Here is a 9,044-nt window from a genome sequence, read left to right as displayed (position 1 = left end):
AAAAATGCACCGACGGAACAGCGACAGTGGTAGATGCTGGCAGGAAGGATCCAGCCGGAAGTACCGGTCCAAACGACCGGAACTTCCGGTGAAGCGAAAAACAGAGCCAGAACTGGAATTTGACAGGGAATAGGTGCACTCAGAGTAGCAAGAGGATATGGCTTAGATGTGATAGGTTTAGGACAGATGATCCAAACTGTAAGATGGTACATGATCACTCATTTTTTGCAAATAATGCAAATGAAGGCAAAAAATGAGCGATTTCCCGTAAAAACAAGGAGATGACAAATAAAATCCAATTAAAATCCAAATTACTCCAACTCTTCACAAAGAAGAGTGTGGTGGCCTAGGCCACCATATATGAGTGTTACGGCATGGCACCACGAAGATATATCTTGGGTCCAAACCACTAGACGGCCAACCAAGTTTGCCAAACGATGAAATTTGGAACAGTAGCTTTTCCGGCACAACAGCTTTTCCTGCACAGCGACTTTCCCAGTCAGCCACAGCCCAAACAAACAGCCCTTCGATCGACGGAAATCATGGTATCGGTTGTGAATCGACGGAAATCATGGAAGGGAGGTCCGGTCGTTCGATCGACGTGAGGCGTGTGACTTCCGTCACTCTTGAATTATCACGAACATGTTTTTTTTTGGATCGGCCGTGAATTGACGGAAATCATGGAACGGAGGTCCGATGTGACGCGTTTGAATTCCGTCAGTCTAGAATTGTCATGGAGATCCTTTTTTGAACCGTTACAGCTGCCCCTGAAGTGTACGTATATGTTTTGTGTTAGATGAGATCTTGCATGATCATATCAAGGAGCCGCTCTTCATGGACAGTATTAGTTGTGGTTTGTTAGTCTGCCGGCAGCACCTTCTGAGCTGCAAAATAATTGAAGGCGTATCCAATCCCGTTGACTGGAACGCTGCATCAAGAAACTTCAGGCAATACTCTTGCCTACAAAAACATCTCAGTTTGCTAGATTTAATCAAAAAATATCTTGCAAATGTTGTATAGTATGTAGTGATGTACATACTGAAATCTGCTAGGAAGTATATTATACGGAAAAAAATGACCAAAATAGTTTGTTTTGTTGGAACAGAAATTTCAGCTATTGACCGTGCACAGGTTTTCTTATTTTGTAAATCGATTTGTCTCCCCGTTGACTGGAACGCTGCATCAAGAAACTTCAGGTAATACTCTTGCCACTACAGGAATGGGGCTATATGCCGAGGGCCGGGAACCCTCGGCGTAGCATGCTTTGGCCCTCGGCGTAGGCTATGCCGAGGGCCGCCCTCGGCATAGCTCCTCGGCGTGTAAGAGGGCCGCCCTCGGCATAGCTTCTCGGCGTGTAAGTCCCTCGGCAAAGGCACTATTGCCGTCGGCGTAGCCCGGCCCTCGGCGTAGCACGCTACGCCGACGGCAAAACCCTCGGCATAGACTTTTAAAAAATTCAAATTTCTCGTTTCCAAAAAAATTCAAAAAAAAAAAATTTGAAAAAAAATATTTTTTTCTATATGCCGACGGCAAAACCCTAGGCATAGACTTTTAAATTTTTTAAAATTTTAATTTCTTTTACACAATTTTTTCTTTTTTTTTCTTTTTTTAAACTTCCCAGTCGGTCACCCATCCTCACACTACTCCAGCCTCAGCACGCTTAACTTCTTGGTTCCATTCGGATGAGCTTCCATTATAGAATTGACACCTCTTGCTGATAATAATAGCATATCAACCCTATTAACCCTTGAACCGTGATGCACACTTCTTTATTTTTGAATCCCAAACAATTACTTAAGTAGACAACAATGAATATATATAAGTAATAATAATATTGAATTCAAATAAAAATAAAATGATTTTATTTTTTGGTCTTTTTTCTATTTAATATTGAATAATTAATATCTTTAAATCGGAAAATCAAAATTCCACAAATAATATGTCTAAATCGATCAGAAAAATGAGAGGAATCTAAATATAACATACATATCATCATTTGAACCTAAAAATTAGAGGAATACAAATATGACGCCCAATTTACCATGTGGCCAAAACAGCCCCCTCGCGAGATGCGAAATGGCCGTATCGGGCGGGCTGGTGCACCATTCGCCAACACGCTAAACGGACAAAAATTAGCACATAAAGTGATGTGTTATAGACATAAAAACATTTTTTGCGGAATTTATTGAGCGACGGAAAGTGTACCCCTAGTTCAAATCCGGTCAGTTTCCAGCGGATTCGACGGGACACCGCAGGAAGCCGCATGGATTCCCAGATACCTAGCGCGCACATATGACATGTGATATATGGTGCGAAGGCGGTGTCCTACCACTACGCGGAGGTCTCGCGCAATACTAAAATGCGCCCCATGTAGCTGCTTCACAAAATAAACCCGTTTTGGCACCCCGAAAATGAAAAAACCATCGCCCATCGGTCGGATTGGAAATCCGCTCCCGGGGCCTTGCTTCCCATCCCAGGGACCACGCACATGCCAAATATGGCCTCGTTCCGACAAACTATGCGGTGTCACGGGCCGTTTCCTACTCATTTGCCCTAAAAGCCATAGAACTCCGGACGTGATAGCCCTGTTTGTGAAGGGTTTTCCAAAATAATTGCCGTATCCTAATTCCGACTTTTGGAGTGGTTACTAGAACACATAAAATGACGCCATGCGGCTCCCCGGGATTTTCTGACTTTGTTTAAATTGTCATTTGGCCAAAACGGGCCCCCACGGAGATGCGGTATGTCCGTACCGGGCGCGCTGGTGCACCCGTTTACCATCGCGCTAAACGGACAAAAATTGGCACATAAATTGATATGTCATAGACCTAAAAACATTTTTTGCGGAATTTATTGAGCGACGGAAAGTGTAGCCCTAGTTCAAATCCGGTCACTTTCCAGCGGATTCGGCGGGACACCGCAGAAGCCGCATGGATTTCCGGATAGCTAGCGCGCACATATGGCATGTGATATGTGGTGCGAAGGCGGTGTCCTACCACTACGCAGAGGTCTCGCGCAATACTAAAATGCGACTTATGTAGTTCCTTGACAAAAAAAACCCGTTTTGGCACCCCGAAAATGAAAAAACCATCGCCCATGGGTCGGATTGGAAATCCGCTCCCGGGGCCTTGCTTCCCATCCCAGGGACCACGCACGTGCCAAATATGGCCTCGTTCCGACAAACTATGCGGTCTCACGGGCCGTTTCCTACTCATTAGACCTAAAAGCCATAGAACTCCGGACGTGATAGCCCCTGTTTGTGAAGGGTTTTCCAAAATAATTGCCGTATCCTAATTCCGACTTTTGGAGTGGTTACTAGGACACATAAAATGACGCCATGCGGCTCCGCGGGATTTTCTGACTTTGTTTAAATTGTCATTTGGCCAAAAGGGGCCCCCACGGAGATGCGGTATGGCCGTACCGGGCGCGCTGGTGCACCCGTTTACCATCGCGCTAAACGGACAAAAATTAGCACATAAACTGATATGTCATAGACCTAAAAACAAATTTTGCGGAATTTATTGAGCGACGGAAAGTGTAGCCCTAGTTCAAATCCGGTCACTTTCCAGCGGATTCGGCGGGACACCGCAGGAAGCCGCATGGATTCCCGGATAGCTAGCGTGCACATATGGCATGTGATATGGGGTGCGAAGGCGGTGTCCTACCACTACGCGAGAGGTCTCGCGCAATACTAAAATGCGCCCCATGTAGTTCCTTCACAAAAAAACCTGTTTTGGCACCCCGAAAATGAAAAAACCATCGCCCATCGGTCGGATTGGAAATCCGCTCCCAGGGCCTTGCTTCCCATCCCAGGGACCACGCACATGCCAAATATGGCCTCGTTCCGACAAACTATGCGGTGTCACGGGCCGTTTCCTACTCATTTTCCCTAAAAGCCATAGAACTCCGGACGTGATAGCCCTGTTCGTGAAGGGTTTTCCAAAATAATTGTCGTATCCCAATTCCATCTTTTGGATTGGTTACTAGGACACATAAAATGATATCATGCGGCTCCGCGAGATTTTCTGACTTCGTTTAAATTGCCATCTGGCTAAAACGGGAACCTGAGAACATATAAGAAAGTGATTGAATTGTTTCTGTGTTAACATGTTATTCTACATGATTCAAATATGCATGATTTTGACATAAACGGATAGAGGATGTTTTTCTGAACATTTTGATACCTCATACGCATTTTTCTAACATCATATGAATTAGTTATGATTTTTACAAAATTAGACAAATTTGAAAAATAGCTACGCAGAGGGTGGCCGTCGGCGTAGCCCTGTCTACGCCTAGGGCCAAAGATATGCCGAGGGCTGCCCTCGGCGTAGAGGTCGCTACGCCGACGGCCACGTTTCGCCGAGTGTTGAAAGGGCAGGCTGGCCTGGCCGGGCCATACGCCGACGGCCCCGACTTTTGGCCGTCGGCGTATAGCCTGGCCCTCGGCATAGCCTCCCATTCCTGTAGTGTGCCTACAAAAACATCTCAGTTTGCTAGATTTAATCGAAAAATATTTTTTTTTTTGTGAAACACAAAATCGAAAAATATCTTGCAAATGTTGTATAGTATGTAGTGATGTACTTACTGAAATCTGCTAGGAAGTATATTTTACGGAAAAAATGACCAAAATAGTATGTTTTGTTGGTACAGCAATTTCAGCTATTGACCGTGCACATGTTTTCTTATTTTGTAAATCGGTTTGTCTCCACACAACTACAGGTTGATGCGTATATGTAAGAGTAAGCCCTGTGAACTCATGATTAACAGAGCCTAATTATTTCTCCTCCATAAAGTATAAACTGATCTTGATGTATACATTATTATCATGATCAATGAAATTATCGAATGTATGCAAGCCATGCACTTCCAGGCACCAGAGTTTTGAAACCCATCTTGGATATTGCATTCCACCTGATTTATAATTAATTCAACTTGCACCACGAATCACACATTTTGTTTGTGAACCTGATATAGTTACTGAAGTATTACAGCATCAGCAAAACAACATAAACTTGATACTAGGAAGCATAGGCGCGGCGGCACGCCGCGCCCGTGGTAGTTTGTGATGCAAGTAAGGTAGGCATAAGTTCCAAACAGAAGAAAAAGAGATGGTAACTATGCTCCTTCCTTCAAAAAAAAATGTAACTATGCTAATGCCTTTTTCAGATCCCACAAAATTTGCTGAGGATACAAAAAAAATTCCGGCTTGTTTGACCTAAATTATGATATTTCTGCACACACGGCCCCTTCTATATATAGTGGGTTGTTTTATTTATTTCCTGGACTGGTTTTGAATTTGTTTTTGTATTGGGAGTTGTATATAGAGCGCAGCTGGCTGCATCGTTTGTGATCGTCAATGCGGTGAATGCAGAGGTAGCATCGATGGTGGTGGCACTTGAGTGAATCAGTGGATTTAATACAGTAGCTGCTGACTATTAGTGTTTTGTATCTCACGGCACTGCTAATGAAATCTGGTAGATGTGAAAACTAAATTAACCGCATTGGCGTCATATAATTATATACAAACGTATGCCCCATGCTGTTTCATCCTAGCTAGTTGATGTTTTTTTTCCTGGAGCAGATATAAGTGATTGCCGTATCAGTAGATAGATGGCTAATAATTTGGTACATTTCATACCCAACAATACTGACAAATACACCTGCATCTTACTTTTAGATCAAACCTAACATATACGCGTAGTTCCCTTGAGTACATCAGGTTATCCATTTAGCTATCCATCATGCTTGATTAACCGTGTTGCAAAATTTGCCAAATGGTTGGTACAACATTAAACTATATATCCTAGGTGAGATCTGTATACCCTGAACGGGAAAAGAAGGCTTACAAAACTTTGTTTCGCATCACGCCTTGTGCATTTTGATCTTTTCTTACCAATGGAACATTAACATACCACAACCAGTACTTCCTCTCTGAACACTTTTTCAGGAGTGTCCTTTCATAATGGAAAATAGTGAACCTTGGAGAAAATTTGCATGAGACCATTGAGAAGCGGACAAATCGGCAAAACAACAGGCAGACACAGATCTGAATTTAGCATCTATAGACTCACTGCTCCAGTTTGCTGGTCCATAAACAACAACATATACCATATGGTAGGCAAAAAAAAAAACTGAATATCTTAAGGCAGCATAGAATCAGATCATATCGGAGAAACTCCAGGTAGCACAAAAATGATGAAAAAGAACATTCAGACAATCACCTTGTCATTCTCTTATTCTCTTGATAGATCAAGCAACGCAAAATCAGATGTGAAGGATGTGTTCTTCTTCCATTGCATGCACAATCTGAAATATGCACACGGACATGGATAGACAGAGACGGTAACTTTTTGTTAGACAGTAAGCATCTAGTCCAGCTTATCTTCAAAAGAAAGATAAACTCAAATAGTAACGAAATAAGAGCATATCTGTTGTATCGGCCCGAGACAGAGGGACTTGCATAGTAGGATGAATGTCTCTCCTACCACGAACTGCATAAGGAACAAATACTAAGTAAGAAGCTCTCCCCCTCTCCCCAACTGCTCAACGACACTCTGATTCACATGTATTTCTAGCGTCATGTAGCATGACTACATGAGAATGGATGGAAACTTGTCAAATTATTTTACTGTTTGACCTTACTTACACATCGTCTTAAATTTTGAAGATTATAAGTACAGAAAATGTCAGAAAAAAAGAATAATACAGTTATATGAGAAAAATGTTGGATAAAATATGACTCATAATAAAAATAACTGATTCACGATGAGAGTATTTCTAGCGTCATGTAGCATGACTACATGAGAATGGATGGAAACTTGTCAAATTATTTTATTGTTTGACCATACTTACACATCATCTTAAATTTTGAAGATTATAAGTACAGAAAATGTCAGAAAAAGAATAATACAGTTATATGACAAAAATGTTGGATAAAATATGACTCATACTAAAATAACTGATTCACAATAAGAGTAGTACATGCATTAGAGTACAATCATGAGAGTAGTACATGCATTAGAGTACAATCATCAAAAATTTCTACTATAAGCCATTTTTTTTTCTTCACTAATTTTCTAAAAGCTGGGGGGAGCGGTGGCCCCCTGACTTGTACATAGCTACGCCACTGACAATCACCACAATTCCTTCAAGTATATGTTCTATAATTTCTCCGTCAATATACTGGAAAATATCAGGTAGGCTTACAACAAATAGGATATAACTTGGAAGATATAATTTTGCTACTGCCAAGAGAACCTACAAATTTAGCAAGTAGCACAGACATGTCAACAACTGCAACCTAGTTTCATGATATGCATGCTAATGCTATGTAGAGTAACCATCAACATACAATCTGATAGGTTAGCTCCCAGAACAGGCTGAACACCACCACCACCGAAGTGTCAAATCAGAGTGACTAACTTAAAAGGCTATGACCAGTGACATGGAAATTATTGTTAGATGAGCAAGACTAAGAAACCAACAACCGATTTCTAAGAACTCCATCAATCTTGGACAAATGAGTTATCCACATATTGATTCTATGCTTTCATGTGATTGGTTTCTTTCCTTTCTCCAATCTAAAGGTGAGTATCTGACCTCGAGAAGGGACGACGCTGGCGGGGAGGAACCAACCAGGTGCGGCCAGCACAACGACAGTCAGGTGCTTGGCTGCTTGCCTGTCAACGGGAAACAAACTAAAATAATTACACCAATGTAAACCTACTGTCCCATGTAGCCAAACTACTCAAACTTAAATAGCCACAACTCCTACATTTACGAATACGGAAACAATCAATTTCTTATTTGGACTGTGAGCATTTCATAGTTCATTGTAGCATCTGAAGTTCGTGTTGCAGCAGCATTACTAATAATATCAAAGAGTGCTAAATAACCAACCAAAGCACACCGGCAAAGTCCAACCTTTCAATCAAATTCCAAAGCAATTCATGAGGCAAGCTAGCCCAACAATTGCAACACCATTTTCTCGTCATGGCTCAGTATGATCCATACTTTCCTTATAGGGTTGACTTCTCTAGCTAGTGGTTGGAGGGACATGGGATGAAAGGTAAATTAAGGAGGATCTGATCTGCAATTCATAGAAGAAACTATGAAGAAAAGAAACAAAAGATATTGGACAAACATTGCAACTTTGCAGCAAAATCTATAATGGTGTATCTGGATCGGAAAACAAAAGAACATGGGAACCTTGAGTGTTTGCTGATATCAAACCTGACCACATCCATGCCAAGCTGGGTTCCAGGTCGTCCTCATGCTGGGAAGAAGAGGTGAACAGCGCCGGTGTACAGAAGGAAGGGAAGAGATGAATCATGTAGCATGACACACGGGCGCTGAAAAGCAAGAGATAAAGAGTGGGAGGAAAGAGAGAGATGGATAGATAGGAGTAACGGGAGCACAAACCGTAGTCAATCCTTCTGCTGCTCGCCGCCGTGCAGCCCCTCCGGTTCCTACTCAGGTTCATGTGCTATCCTCCCCCAGGCGTAGCCCCTAAATAAAAGAATGAAGGTCAGCCACATGAGGAAGAAAGAGGAGAGGAGAAGACATCCCAGCAACAGCCAGCGACCTACTTTTCCTCGACGGATTCGTGCCCTCCCCTGCGGCCTTGAAGCCTGCCGCGGCCAGCCGCCACCGTCACTGCAGAAAGAAGATAAGATTAGGCAAAATAAGGAAGGGGATTGGAGAAGGCAGAACGACCCAGCGGACCACTATTCTTGCACCGCATCCCACTGAAGCCGTCCAGATGTGGCCGCTGCCAGTCGGCACGGAGCCGGGGACGCGTCGGTGACCAGACGACGGTGGCTTGCCACAGCATCGTCGCCACCCCAACTCCCTCCCGAGGTCGCGCGCCAGGAAGATAGTTGCGCGCTGCCTCCATCCTGAGGCCACCGAGGCGGCGGCCGTCGCCACCATCCCGGCCAGCCTTGAACTCCCAGCGGGCTGCTGCTTGCCGGCACGACACCGAGTCAGTCTCCACCGATTTTCCAGTGCCGCAAGCCCGCAATGTTGTTTGGATCCTATGC

At 43.4% G+C, this 9,044-nt stretch overlaps 1 long non-coding RNA gene across 1 annotated transcript; it reads right to left on the bottom strand.

Moving 5' to 3' along the window:
- Positions 1-7,933: 7,933 nt before the first annotated feature.
- On the bottom strand, positions 7,934-8,492 carry LOC124659515. The gene is made up of 3 exons (XR_006989610.1): positions 8,425-8,492; positions 8,212-8,354; positions 7,934-8,092 (listed from the first exon to the last, which is right to left on the bottom strand). It is a non-coding gene; the product is annotated as an uncharacterized LOC124659515 (long non-coding RNA).
- Positions 8,493-9,044: the final 552 nt, after the last annotated feature.

This window comes from Lolium rigidum, chromosome 6 (genome assembly GCF_022539505.1).
Source record: "Lolium rigidum isolate FL_2022 chromosome 6, APGP_CSIRO_Lrig_0.1, whole genome shotgun sequence".
Classification (NCBI taxonomy): Eukaryota; Viridiplantae; Streptophyta; class Magnoliopsida; order Poales; family Poaceae; genus Lolium; species Lolium rigidum.
The sequence above is the reverse complement of the archived record's forward strand: the minus strand, read 5'-3'. Positions and strand labels throughout refer to the sequence as shown.